Source organism: Euprymna scolopes, chromosome 6, assembly GCF_053919585.1.
Source record: "Euprymna scolopes isolate OS-2025 chromosome 6, ASM5391958v1, whole genome shotgun sequence".
Taxonomy (NCBI): Eukaryota; Metazoa; Mollusca; class Cephalopoda; order Sepiida; family Sepiolidae; genus Euprymna; species Euprymna scolopes.
The window spans coordinates 159,852,852-159,867,851 of NC_136487.1; the positions used below are offsets into that span (position 1 = coordinate 159,852,852).

Below are 15,000 nucleotides of genomic sequence, written 5' to 3' on the forward strand. Positions count from 1 at the left end.
AATGCTATAATTACCCACGCTATATATATAAAATATCTGAAATAAAGAAAAAAATAATAATTAATAGTAAAATGACAAAGATTTTCAACTCTTCAGTCACTTTTTGGACAGCATGTCTATGCACCGTTATCGCTGAGCAACACACGTTGTGTGCAGTTTCAATCGCAAAGGGGACAAGAAAAAGAATAAGAAATAACTCCAACTCTCTTGTTGTTTTTAGCAATAACATTTATTTCCTCATTGGTACAGCCGTAATGTCACCCACATCTCAAATATTACCGACGCTTCTCTTGTAGTTTCGGACATTATTCACTGTCAATATATCTCTCTCAACATACCTAGAACGTTATCTCGTCTTCATCATGCATAAACATACACCCATATCTATCTATCTATCTATCTATCTATCTATCTATCTATCTATATATCTATCTATCTATCTATCCATCTATCTGTCTATTTATATATATATATGCCTATTTCTTTCCTTCTCTCTCTCTCTCTCTTTCTCTCTCTGTCTGTCTGTCTCTGTATCTGTCTCTGTCTTTCTGTCTGTCTGTCTGTCTCTCTCTCTCTCTCTCTCTCTCTCTATATATATATATATATATATATATATATATATATTTATTATATGGTACTAGCACGAAGACGAATCTACCCGCGCCTATCCGAAAATGTCGAATATTTAACGTTTCAAAGTCGGGCAAATTAAATAGAGACGCAACCCCCTTGTTAAGTCGAAGATATTATCATTTAGACGTGATATAAAAAGTTTTAAAAATGAGCGACGGCCTCAAGAATCCGCCTGGAAAAACCCTTTAAAGACATACACAAAAAGCGAACATACATACATACACACATTTTCGCTTTTATATATATAGATGTATAAGCTGGATGATGAAATGGAAGTGTTTTAAGCTAAAATGTAATTAGGCGATCTTAAAGTTTTAATATGTAATTTCGGAATAACTATAAATCACGGGGGGAAGAGAGGCTTTTTAGTTCTGGTATACAAACTTTCTAGAACTGGGTTAGCAAACTTGTTTAAGGAATAAGCAAGATCTGCTTATTGCCATGCTTTCATACTTCTTTGCTTATTAACCATGTACACGTGTGCAATCAGATGGACTCATTAGTAGGGCATTGTTTCCTGACAAGGGCAATAAACTCTGTCCTTCAATTCCGATTTATTCTATTTCTCTTAGATTGGAAATCTTGAAACTCTTTGCTTGCGATATACGCTCACGTGATTGGACATGCCAGTCTTGTCTGACAGGGTCGAGGGTACCGATTTGACAATTTATCTGCCTGCTGTATTCCGACTGACATTACAAGAGCTCTAACTCTTTGGTAGCGATTAAGATGGCTGCTCTATCATCAGATATATAATTGCGGGATTTTTGTAGGACCATGTCCCGCATATATTCATATCCGGCGGGGGATTTCAGGTGGGGATGGGGTTGGGCATGTTTAGTACTATGCACGTTCCCTTTGTCAGCATCACTCACCCTAAAACTGAAACTAAGTGTAATGTGAATAAAATTTTGCTGCTCAACTCCCTACACAGTGTACTTTCAAATCCTGCCCTGTAGCACTGTGCATTGTTTGGGCTGAAAAAGCAATGATAAAAAAAAAATCAATATAAAAATCGGCGAAAGTAAAATGCTCATTTCAATCAAATTGTTTTTTGTATTCTTTTTTTTTTTGTTGTTTTCAAAATTCAACAGTTTTTTTCTTTGCTCCAAATCTAACTTGAGTTTACGTATGAGCTGAATTTTAGAGACACGATGGATTCTAAGACATACAGAAAAAAAAACACTTTAACACATTTCACTAAAACAAACTTTGCTGAGTCTATTTTTATTTTCACGTTTTCACTCTTTAATAGTATCTCTCTATACGTTATATATTAATCCATCTCTCTCTCTTTCTCTCTCAAAATATTTCTCCAGTTATCTATCTATCTATCTATCTATCTATCTATCTATCTATCTATCTGTCTGTCTGTCTGTTTGGCTATCTCTCGCTGAATGAATAATTATCCATCTATCTGTCGTCTTTCTCTCTAAATAAAATACTTATCTATCTATCTATCCATCTATTTTTATCTCTCTCTCTCTCTAAATGAATATCTATCTATCTATCTATCTATCTATCTATCTATATATATATATATATATATAAATATATATATATATATATATATATATATGCTAGCAGGATGCCTAGCATTGCCCTGTCGTGAAATACGTATAAATATGATATTTTAATTGATGCAGATTTCGTATTCATTATTATGCAGCATTGCCCCGTTAAAAATACGCGTAAATATCATAGTTTAATTAAGACAAGTGTCGTATTTATTATCAAATTATATATTGAGCCCAATATATAGTGATGGTTTAAAAAGTTTATAAAAATGACTCGTGCGCCACCACCAAGAATTGAAAAACAAAAACGTTTAGCTTACGATTTAATTTTTTCTTTTGACGTTAATGTCGGAGCTTCGAGCTAAAAAGACAAGTTTGCTTCAAGGAAAAAAATTAAAACATGAACCAAAATCTATAACGTTTCGCGTGCATATTCAGAATGGTGTAGTTTGACCGTCACCTGCTAAATTCCATTTATTTAATTTTTACACTTTGCACAGATTTTCCTTGGTAAAACCCAAATATAAAGTTAGCATAACTTCGAATACCTTATATATTAAGTTTCATGTCTGTAGAAAAAAATTGACATTGGAGTTTGGTAAGCAAAATTTGTTAAACAAATATACATACGCATACATAAATATATATTAAAATAAGTTTATGTTCAATATAACCATTTTTACTCAAATATCACTGCATGAATATAATTACACGTAATTGTTAACTAAAGATGATCATCCCATAACAAAACCGAAAAAACAATATGAAATAAATTAAAATGAATGTTTAAAAGAATATAAAAATTAGCTAGATTTTTTACAGATTAATGCAATTCCATGACCCATATATAACAAAGTTGTATTTTCTTTTTAAATAAATAGAAAATGAGGATTTTTATATGAATATGAAACCGAAAAAAATCAAAAAAAATCATAGGAATGTATATATATATATATATATATATATATATATATATATATATATATATATATATATACATTACGTATTACCTTTTTTGAACGTATAATAAGTTTCGTCCTCGCCCAGAAGCTCGTTTTTTCTAATTTATTTGAATGTAGACAAATAACAATTATTTATTATTCTTACAACACACACACACACACACACACACACACACACACACACACACATATATATATATATATATATATATATATATATATACACACACAGTATCGGTCATAATATAAGGAACGGAAAAAAAATTTACAATTATTCATATATATTTCAAAAATTAGTGCATCGATTTTTCTGAAATACTCAGAAGAAACAAATAGAACCAATGTGTATAAACTAGTACCAAAAAAAAAAAAATACGATTCAATATTGAGAAATATTTTAGTTTAAAATTATATCTGTGGATTTATCCTGGCCAAAAGTTAAGGAACGAAATAGAAAATTTATTTTTAAGAGACTAAACTTTACATAAAAATAGCTAGTTTTAATATTGGAACTGCTGATAAGCACAACAAAGAAAAATGGCATCACCGACTCGCAAAACTCTGTCTCTCCGAGAAAAAAAATTTTTTTAGGCAATTACAAAGAAAAGAAATCAATTTCAACAATTTCTAATATCGTTCGAAGATCAAAAAGTGTGATAGCTCGATATAAGAATAAAAATACATTAGAAGCATCCCCTAAAACCGGCAGACCCCCTAAAACGTCTCAAAGTGAAGATAGGATTATGGAAAGGCAGGCCCTTAGTGACCGATTCAAATCCGCAACATCAATTTCTCGTAATTTTATTGAACAGACTTGGAAAAATATATCTAGAAAAACTTTCTCGACGGTTAGCAGCTGCCGGATTGCATGCCAGGGTGCCAGTATATAAGCCCTTGATCTCACAGAAGAACAAAAATAGCCGTTTGAAGTTTGGCCATGAGCATGTCGTCTGGACTGATGAATAATGGGGTAAGGTTCACTTCAGCGATGAATCCAAGTTCAATTTTTTTTGGATCTGATGGAAAGAAGCATGTACGGCGTAAAGCAGGTGAACGATTATCCTCCAAATGTGTTAAAAAGACACTTAAATTCGGAGGGGGAAGTGTAATGGTGTGGAGTATGATATCCTCGGAAGGAGTTGGTCCTCTTGTTCGAATTTATGGTAGGGTTAATGCGGAGACTTATAAGCAGCTCCTTCAACAACATGTCATTCAGAGCTTACGCCTTTCACCTAATCAGCCAAGCATTTTTATGCAAGATAACGCCCCTTGCCATGAAGCTAAAAAGTGATAAGTTACCTCGAGGAAGAAGAAATAATAGTAATCGACTGGCCAGCGCAGAGTCCGGATCTGAATCCGATAGAAAATGTTTGGAAAATGATTGGAGTATAAGCACAGACGAGGAATCCCCAAAATCAAAATCATCTGTCGGATTTATTGAAGGAAATTGAAATCCTGAATTTTGCAAGAAACTAATCCAGTCTTGTGGTCGAAGATGCAGTGAGGTCATAAAGAATAAAGGGATGTTCATTAAATATTGAATGAATTTATTTTTTTAACACATTATCATAAAAAAAAACATACATTTTCTATTTCAGTCCTTAACTTTTGGCCAGGATAAATCCACAGATATAATTTAAAACTAAAATATTTCTAAATATTGAATCGTAATTTTTTTTTTTTGGGTACTAGTTTATACACATTGGTTCTATTTGTTTATTCTGAGTATTTCAGAAAAACCGATGCACTAATTTTTTAAATATACATGAATAATTGTATTTTTTTCTGTTTCTTATATTATGGGCGATACTGTATATATATATATATATATATATATATATATATATATATATATATATATATATATATATTTATATATATATGTGTGTGTGTGTGTTGTGCAATATATATATATGTGTGCGTATATATATATATATATATATATATATATATATATGGCATTGCCAGAGTCAATTCAAATAGCTGCTGATCCTTAATCTCTGCAGTGAACTAAATTTTGTTATCCTGAACACATTTCCCCACCAGGAAAACAAGGAGACCGGGTTCCATCCTCAGTCTAATCATTGTCATTTGCTTTTTTACATACAGTATAGACGTGGTGATCTCGGAAATTTTTACAAAATCAGAGTAATGGGTGGTGCCGACTGTGGTACTGATGATTTTATTGTCAGCAATAAACTCAAAATTCCATTCACAAGAAAATCTGTTTTAATGGAGACAAAGTTCGTAAGCGTATTGATGTCTCCAAATTGAAAGTCCAGTCGTACAAGTTCCTTGAAATCTGCTTCTAGCCATGTGGATTTATCATATTGTGATTGGGAGAAAGTGAGTGATAAACTATACCTAAAAGCTATAGAAGCCTTTGGATTGAAGGTTCCCATACATCGATAGAAAGCGGAAAGCTCGTGTGAGACTTATCAACTCACTAGCGAGGGGTACTCGGCGTTGCCCGGGTGTTTGTAGGGGTGTGTGATGTTAAATAAAATGAAAGGGGGGTAGGATTGAAGCCGAATCCCTGAGGCGAAGTTTGAAAATAAAATCGGCCAGCCAGAAGTGAAAGATATTTGAAAGTCGTCGAGCGTTACGACGACGACGATGACGATGTAAGCATTGTTATAAGCGAAGTAAGAAAAGAAAACAACGTTTTAATTAAGCGGGGGGGGGGGTAAACACAAAAAATAACGTAAGGCAAACGAACGATTAAAACAGAAGCGAATGAACGTTACGTGAAAAATGGCTTAAATAATACAGGGTTCAATATTTAAATTTAAACAATCGAAAAAAAAAGGAACATCAGACCACAGTTCGAACCCTAAACCTTCAGATAATGAACCAAGGTCTTAACTACCTCCGCTAAAGCGGCGTATATAAAGTTTGTTCGGTTTATCAACTATTTAAAGTAAATCGGGTGACGACGTCATGACGTCATTTGACGCATGCATTGTTGACCCTCCCCCCTGTCGATTTCGGGGTGAAAAAGTTAACGTTTTTCTCGTTTTCTGTCTAGACATCTCTCTCTCTCTCTCTCTCTGTTTGCGTCTCTCTCTCTGTTTGCGTCTGTCTCTCTCTCACTCCCTCTCTCTCTCTCTCACTTCGTCTTCCTTACTCTAAAGACTGAAAAATGGCGTCTGGCTGTTTTTATATTTAAAAACTTCGTTCGTTAATATTTTTTGTAAGCGTATTTTTTTTTTACTTCACATGTTTGTCTTGTTATTTTTCGTTTAACTATCGTATCTACATATTTTGAATGTGGTAATAACTTTGGTAACGTTGCCATAGCGTAGAAGTTCATAGTTTAGCTTTAATTAATTTTTTTTTACCGATAACAACATTTTAAAATTGTAAATTAAGACCGCCATTAGAGCTTGCTGACGTCAAGATCACGTGACATGACTCAGCGGGTTTTAAATACAAGTTGACCCAAAATAAACGGCCGCGTGTATACTTTATGCAGAAGAGTTGGCGGCCGTATTTTTGGGGGCAGTTATAAATCGATTTAAAAATATGTAATGTTTAACATTAAAATGTCACTTTTTGGGGCCCCCTGCAGAAAATCGATCAGTTGACGCACTTCTGATGGTCACTTTGGGCCAATTTTTCGATATTTGTCGTCCAGAAGGTCGGGCTTTAATATGAGACCAGGTTTGTGAATTTTTGTTGTGTCTGTCGAAAGTTTTTAGCAGACACACAAACATACATACATACACACAAACAAACATACACACATTTTCGCTTTTATATATATGGATTACTTCTGAACAGGCTAGCTCTCGCTTTCCCCCTCTCTTATTACAAAGTGATGTTGTGTGCGCCAAATTAAAAAAAGTAATGGTAATCTGACCTCTCCATGGAGATACAGACTGATTACGTTCATAGAGATGTTGAAATTTTATGCTTTGCTTCGTTAGGCCTATTGTCCGAAATCCTCTTCAACTACGCCACTCCTGGCGAACGATTGAGAGAACCTGATTGAAAACCTCAGATGAAATTATACATTGATGTCATGAACACTTCCGTGATCTCTTTCACAACCCATCCAATGTGGATATTGCTGAAACTGAAAGTATCCATCAGTATTCCTTAAGTTCGGAACCTGGTGCTAAACCAACTCTCATGGATATATTTGGCTGCATAAAACAGACCATCTCGAACAAAGCCCACAGTCTAGATTGCATTCCTGTTGAGCTGCTGAAACATGGTGGTGTCAATGTAGATGGCGGTGTCAATGGCGGTCCACTCTTTGATATTGTCAGTATGGCAGGGTGACCCGGCTGCCCTAAACTAAATAGATGCCATTCTGATTATGTTGTACAAAGGTAAGGGTAAAAGGTATGTTTGTAGAAATTATCGAGGTATCTCGTTGCTGACTGTTATTGGACAGTATTTGCACGGCTCTTTCTGAACCTACTGGGGAGGCTTATCTGTCCCAACATCCTTCCGGACTTCCGGTCTGGGTTTAGATGTGGACGAGGGAATGTGAGTATGGTGTTTTCTGCTAGATAGATTTTAGAATTTTTATTGAGCAGCCTCTTTGCCACGTGTTTTGGGACTTAACCAAGGCTTTTTACACCCTCAATCTTGAGGCTCTCGGAAAAGTGCTGAAAAAAATCGATTGTACACCCGCTTATACGGAAAAGTTTAAGCAACTTCATTATAGTATGAAAGGTCGCGTCAACTTCAATAGCCGGTTATCGGAAGTATTCCCCATTTATAATGAAGTGAATCAGGTGAACATTTTTTGGCCAATGACATTTCGAAACTAAATCAGAAGAGAGAAATCAGGATTATAATATCTGTGGCTATATGGAGTGTTATTGACTAAAGTGGTTCTTTCCCATTTTCCTCTCGTTGTGGTCCCTATTGACCTCATGATTTATAAAGTTCTATGCAACTTTTATTCCTTATCTTTTTAAAGTAATTAATGAATTGTCCCTCTTAGACGGGCAGAGCTTCTACTACCTTGATAAGTTTACTCTATAAAAACAAAATTATTTGCAGATTTGTTAGTCCATTTAGTGTATATATACATATACTGTATATATATATATATATATATATATATATATATATATACATATATATATATATGTGTGTGTGTGTGTGTATCATCCACGTACAGTACTGTTTCGATGTATCACAACTCATTAGTGCAGCTAGACCAGCACTTTTTCCCAGCTGTGGATCGAACCTACAACTATCAATTTGACAGCTCTGCCTACAGGACCACGAATCGGTGCCTGCGAATGTCTCTAATCACGTGACTGATATAAGCACTTGCCCATCGCTTAACAGTGCTCGAACTATTAGTTTTCTACCATCGTATTAAAAGCTGAGATGGTGATACCTAAAACTTGACGACGTTTCGCCCGTTTAGTGCGGGCTTTTTCTAGAATAAAAATTGTTCGTTGACGAGAAGGTTATTTAATTAGGGTTATGTATATTAAGATGCTGGGGGGGTAGATCAGCATATTTATTTGCATGTAAATAAGTAAATATATACACATATACACATATAATATATATGATCATTAAAAATGTTGAATTTTAATTATTTCTTAAAGTATTTCGGATAAATATGAAGAGATGTGAAAGAAAGGTTTTCTTGGTTTTATTGAATTGGATGAATGGGAAATAAAAGCGAATTCAATAAAATGACGTATGTATCTTCAAACCAATCCAAAATAGTAATTCAAGAAAATAATTTACACAACGGTTAAAACCATTTTTTTAAAAATAGTCAAATATATAACGTATACAAAATGTGTTTTTATTTACAAGGAAATAAATATGCTGATCTCGCCCACCTCTTACTATATATATCCTTAATTAACTACCTTCTCGTCAACGAACATTTTTTCTCTTTAAAAAGATCGCACTAAACGGGCGAAACGTCGTCGAGTTTTTAAGTCTCTCCACCTCAGCTTTTAATACCATAAGTATCGGATTTTCAACCCTGTTCATAATCGTATATATATATATATATATATATATATATATATATATATATATATATATATATATATATATATTCATATATATGCATGCATACACACATATATATATATACGTATATATATATATATATATATATATATATATATATATATATATATATATATATATATATACGAGCATGGGTACCCAGGGTTTTGAAACACACCGGTATACTAATCATTTTCATCATAGTCAACGTGGATTCCCCCACAACAAAAATAAAAGAACGGATGAAAACGTGTAAATATAATCGCCCCCAAAAAAGAAGTATGTGATACCCTTTCCGTCAGCTATTTCGGCAGAAGGGTTAGAAAGAGAAGAAACTATTTTCCGGATATTGAGAACTGAAAAGACCCCCCAAAAGAAAAGATAATTAAAAATAAATCATTACAACTTTTGTTTAAAAACATATAGCAGTGAATGCCCGTGCGATCTCAAAAAAAAAGAAAGATCTACCAAAAAGTAATTCTAAAAACAATTAAATGACATTTTTCGTCATTTTATATTTCTTATGTAGTCCTCCCCCCACACCCCGAAAAAATGAATTTGTCATATTTTGGGGTTCTTTCTGCTTATAAAATTGTTAGGTGAAAGTACAGAATGGTTTCATAAAAATTAATTCAATTTATCGTTATTTTATGTTTCAAATGTAATTCCCACCCCACCACAAAAAAATAAAAAAAATTGTGTGTGTCATGTTTTGCCCCCCCCCCTCGATCGCCAAACTTGAAAAGAATGCTAGATGACATGTCTAGTGGAACGCTTTGTGGCCACACAGTGGGTGCTTATTTTACGTTAAATTTACACAGAAAAGTTATCACCTACGCTAAAATGTTAATTTTTTTTTCAAAATTTCTTTTTTCATATTATTTATAAAGACGCCTTAAACGGATTAGGCCACAAAATACAAGGTCTTGATTTTTGGACTCAAAGTCAAGTTTCTTTCCAACTCCGTTAAAACTTTCAAATGACGATTTTTAATGGTTTTCGGTGGTGCTGAAAACGTATATTACGTTTAAATTTGGGACAGATAAGTAGTTTTCATGATATGAAAAAATTATTTTTTCCAAAAGTGAGGGATCACTAGCTTATATGAATTTAACGTAAAATGAGCACCGACTTTCTACTCACCTAGTAATTTCTTTATATCATAAACAAATTTAACTGTGATATTCGTTTTCAGCTCCCCCGAAAATTGGCGCTTGTTTTTACTAAGAGATTAGTAAAAAAATAGCACCGTGGGGAAAGTTTTTGACAGTGGATTCAGTTAGATGAGTGTTTTTTGTAAAAGATTGGCGAGGGGGACGAGAGATTGGAGCGCAGACGTGCACTTGCCATGGAAATAACGATAAAACAAAGATAGGCTTGCAACGTCTCTTCTGTGGGAGAGAGGTGGCAAGGAAGAGAAAAGGCATCCCCCACTAAGCCACGAAGTTTATTTTGTACTCTATCAAGGCAGGATAGGCTGTTTTTAGCAGCTCCTGCCAAGATATGACAGCAGTATTCCATCCTTGGACGTACTTAGCTTTTATATAGATAGAGAATTGCATCATTAGTGAGATATCTTCTGGAGCGGTAGAAGGATCCCACCATCTTTCCAGCGACCTTGGCAACAGACTTGATGTACGTGTTCCATTCTGATCAGGAGTTAAGGGCAAGCCCAGAAGCTTGTCAAAACATGGGGCTTCTCCTATACGAGAGCCATCCATTTCAATTGATGCACGATGGGGATCAGAGCGTCGATGATGTAAAGGTAGGAGTTTCGTTTTAGATGCATTAAAGGTAACCAGCCACGTCTTCCCCGACTGAACCACTCGTTCGAGATCTGAGGAGAGAGAATCAGAGAGAGATTTGTCATTTACAGCCTTTGATGTGTTGCCGTAGATGGTCGTGTCATCAGCATAGATGTTAACGAATGATTTAAGTATGTGTTTAAGAAAGTCATTGATGTAGATCAGGAAGAGAGTTGGGCCCATGATGGACCCTTGAGGGACTCCAGCTAAAATACTGCGGGTCTCTGATTTTTGTCCATCACCCACTCCTCTTATGAGCTTATCAGAGAGAAATGATTTAATGATAGAGAGAATATTTTCAGTTATACCGTAGCTGGAGATCTTGTGAAGTAGGCATTTATGTCATACCTTGTCGAAGGCCTTTGATATGTCAAGAGCAATTGCCCCAGAAAGGAAGCCTTTGTCAAGAGATTCACTAATCCTATGAGATATAACCGTTAGCACATCTGCTGTAGATCTTGCAGAACGGAAACCATATTGCGTGTCACTAAGAAGGTTGTTTCTGCTGAGGTTGTTGAAAATGTCTCTATTTAATATGGATTCCAGCAACTTATTCATGACAAACAGGAGACTTATTGGTCTGTACTGAGACGGAAATGACTTATGACCTGAGTTCTTTAATACAGGACATACTGATGAGGGTTTCCATTGTGTTGGAAAGAACTTCTCCTTAAGGCAACGTTTAAACAGTTTCGTAAGTATGGGAGCAAGTTCTGGTTGAACCTTTTTTTAACACTATAATTGGGATGCCGTCAGGGCCAGTAGCTTTACTGTAATCAAGGTTCTTGATTAGCTTGGCGACCTCATGCACAGATATTTGTATGTTACCTAGCGTGTTCTGTGTTATAGGAAGAAATATGGGGAGTTGATGGCCTTCATTGCATAGGGTAGAATTAGCTGCAAAGTTCTTGGCAAGTAGTTTGGCCTGGTCTGAAGCTGACGAGATGACCTCTGGTCCGTTGATAATGATTGGCATATAACGGACACTTCTGTTCAGGATCCTATTTGTTATTTGCCAAAACTGGCGGGAACCAAGTCGCTGATCAGCTACTTTGGATTTAACAGACTGGACATATAGCTCTCTTGCATTTTTATTACTATTTTACAGTGGTTGCTGGCGTTCGTGAAAGCAGCTTTAGTCTCAGTGCATCTATTACGTTCGTAGCTATGGAAAAAGTGATTTCTGTGCGCGATATCATCACTGGAATATGAATAGACATATACATTAAATTAATGCAATCAGCAGTTTATCTGACCGGGTTATTTGTCGCAGAACAATTTATAAGTATGCATTTTCTGGTGATCTAAATAAACTACTGTGCACTTAAGTAACAGATTATATTTGAATCGAAGAGATTTTTAGACGTCAAGTTTTCTATTTTTAATTGGGTCATTACATTTGACTATAATTTAGGCTTAAATCATAGAGTACGTGTACGGATTAGTAAAATATAAAATATATGAATAAATTATTGATTTATTTAGACAGACGAAACTATCGACTAATTGTAAATAACATTATCTGCTGAAGAATCCATTCAGCAGATAGGAATGATAACGAATCAATATATATAGATGTATATATATACATATATATATGTATATATATAAATTTGTGTGCGTATATATACATATATATATATATATATATATATATATATATATATATCTTATAAGCAAGAGGTTAGCTGCACCAAATTGAGCAGAGAGATCATTACGTTAGTATATGGGCATTCTCCTTGAAACATATTCACACGTACATGTAAAACAACCTCTAATGATCGGAACAAAACTGAAATTATGAGAGCAAATTTAAGACACCGAAAGAACACGATATCTTGTAAACTATAATTATGATAAATAGAAATGATAATAAAAAATAACTAATTATTTTAATTTTAATACAATTTCATAACCGAACCTATGTGGGGTTTTTATATATCCGAGTATATAGTGTACCACATTAATTTACGTCTGTATATAGTGAAATCGTGGTGTTTGAATGTATAAATTAACACTATTAATGTCTTTTGCCTTCTTATCTGTATGTCTCTATGTACGTTGTATTTGTTGTGAAACGGACTGTTGTCTTTGTTCTAAATATCTATTTTAGCGGCCGTAATGCATATAGGTGTTGGTGTGTGCGTGGCATAAAATGATAACATACCTGTTTCGACTGTTGGCTGTTTTTTTTAACCCTGACTAGGCGATTGGTCAATCACCTTTGTGGAGAGCTGGAACCTGTTGTAACAAAGACGCTTTCGACCGGACCCAAGACTAATGATTGTTTATATATATATATATTTTTTTTTATTCACGCCCAGGTATTTCTTAACAGCAGAGGAGTGATCGGCGATCTTTGAGTGGTTCTTCTACGTCTTTATTCTGAGACTTCTCTCCCTATAGGGAGACTTACATTTGCTCATCTTGTTTATTCGACGTCTCCAATCCAACTCTACAATGCTTGTGCAAACCGGAACACAGTACATGCGACACGTCAGGTCCACTCACCTGTTTGGATACTTTGACGTGCTAACATAGTTAACAACTTGTAAAAACATTGCTTCCAATCTCAGTTGTCCACTCATCAAGAGATAGATAGATAGCTAGATAGACAAATAGATGGATACACAGATAATTTGATAAACAGATACATAGACTGATAAAGGAATGAATTACTGCTTCTGTCCGATATTCTCTATATAACGCATAAAAAAAAACTTCTGAAGAAAAATTACACACGAACACAAACACATATACATTATTTCATATATTCACGTAAAAAGAAGATATAATATTTTCTTTATCGATTTTTACTATTTTATTCAACAGTGCTTAATTCGTGAGTAGATCTAGATAGAAAGTGATGAATATATACATGGGAATAAGGCTACACATAATCTTCCCCTTTTCATCCTTGTAGAGAATCATCACTCTTAGACAATCCTAACGATTTTACACGACGTTGAAGTGGCACAAATTTTATGTAGGTTAATTGCAATATATTTTCATAAAATTATGTATATATATATATATATATATATATAGAGAGAGAGAGAGAGAGAGAGAGAAAGAGAAAGAGACAGAGATGTAAATTATATATATATATATATATATATATATATATATATATAATATTATATTCAACTTTCTGGAATTAGAGAAACGCTTTTTTACACACGAGACGCTTCACTAGCTCTAAAAATGTAAACATAATTTTAAATGAAACATATAAAAGCACACACACACACACACACACACACACACATATATATATATATATATATATATATATATATATATATATATATATATATATATATATATACAGGATCTCCAATCTATGGTCCCCCCTCGCCAATCTTTCACCATAAACACCCATCTCACTGAAACTACTGTCAATAATTTTCCCCACGCTTTGTCTGTGCCTAAATCAAAACGTAGATTCCATGAACAAAGCTGCTTACTTAGAACTGCCCGCCTGTGGAACTCTCTACCGTTTGCCTATTTTCCTCCTGACTTCAACATAGATGTCTTCAAGTCCAACATAAAAAAATTCCTGATGAACCGTCCCTTAAGTAATTACACTCTATCTAATCTCCAATACTAATGAATTCTGCAACACTGTCCCATTGTTTACTGTACACGAAATAACTCTTATCCTGGAGTGGCTTCTGGGCCTTGATAAGTGGTGACTTCCATGTAATATATATATATATATATATATATATATATATATATATATATATATATCATCCACATACAGTACTGTTTCGATGGGCTTCACATAATAGCTTAAATACGCGTCGGGGTAAAATATATTTACAAAGTGCTCAACCCAAAAAGGGTTGCTTTAATATCTTGCTTATAAGATATATATATATATATATATATATATATATATATATATATATGTATATATATATATATATACATACATATATATATATATATCTTGCTTATAAGATATATATATACACACACACACATATATATATACATATATATATATATATATACATATATTCCACTTATTCGAGACACCCATTCATGCATAGCCTCGCACCCCTGGAAGAGCAT

General features: G+C 34.1%; 1 long non-coding RNA gene across 1 annotated transcript in view; it reads left to right on the plus strand.

The window, feature by feature from the left end:
• The window catches only part of LOC145278090 (uncharacterized), a 1,008,060-nt gene that overhangs the window by 130,075 nt on the left and 862,985 nt on the right, over positions 1-15,000 (plus strand). The window lies entirely within an intron of this gene.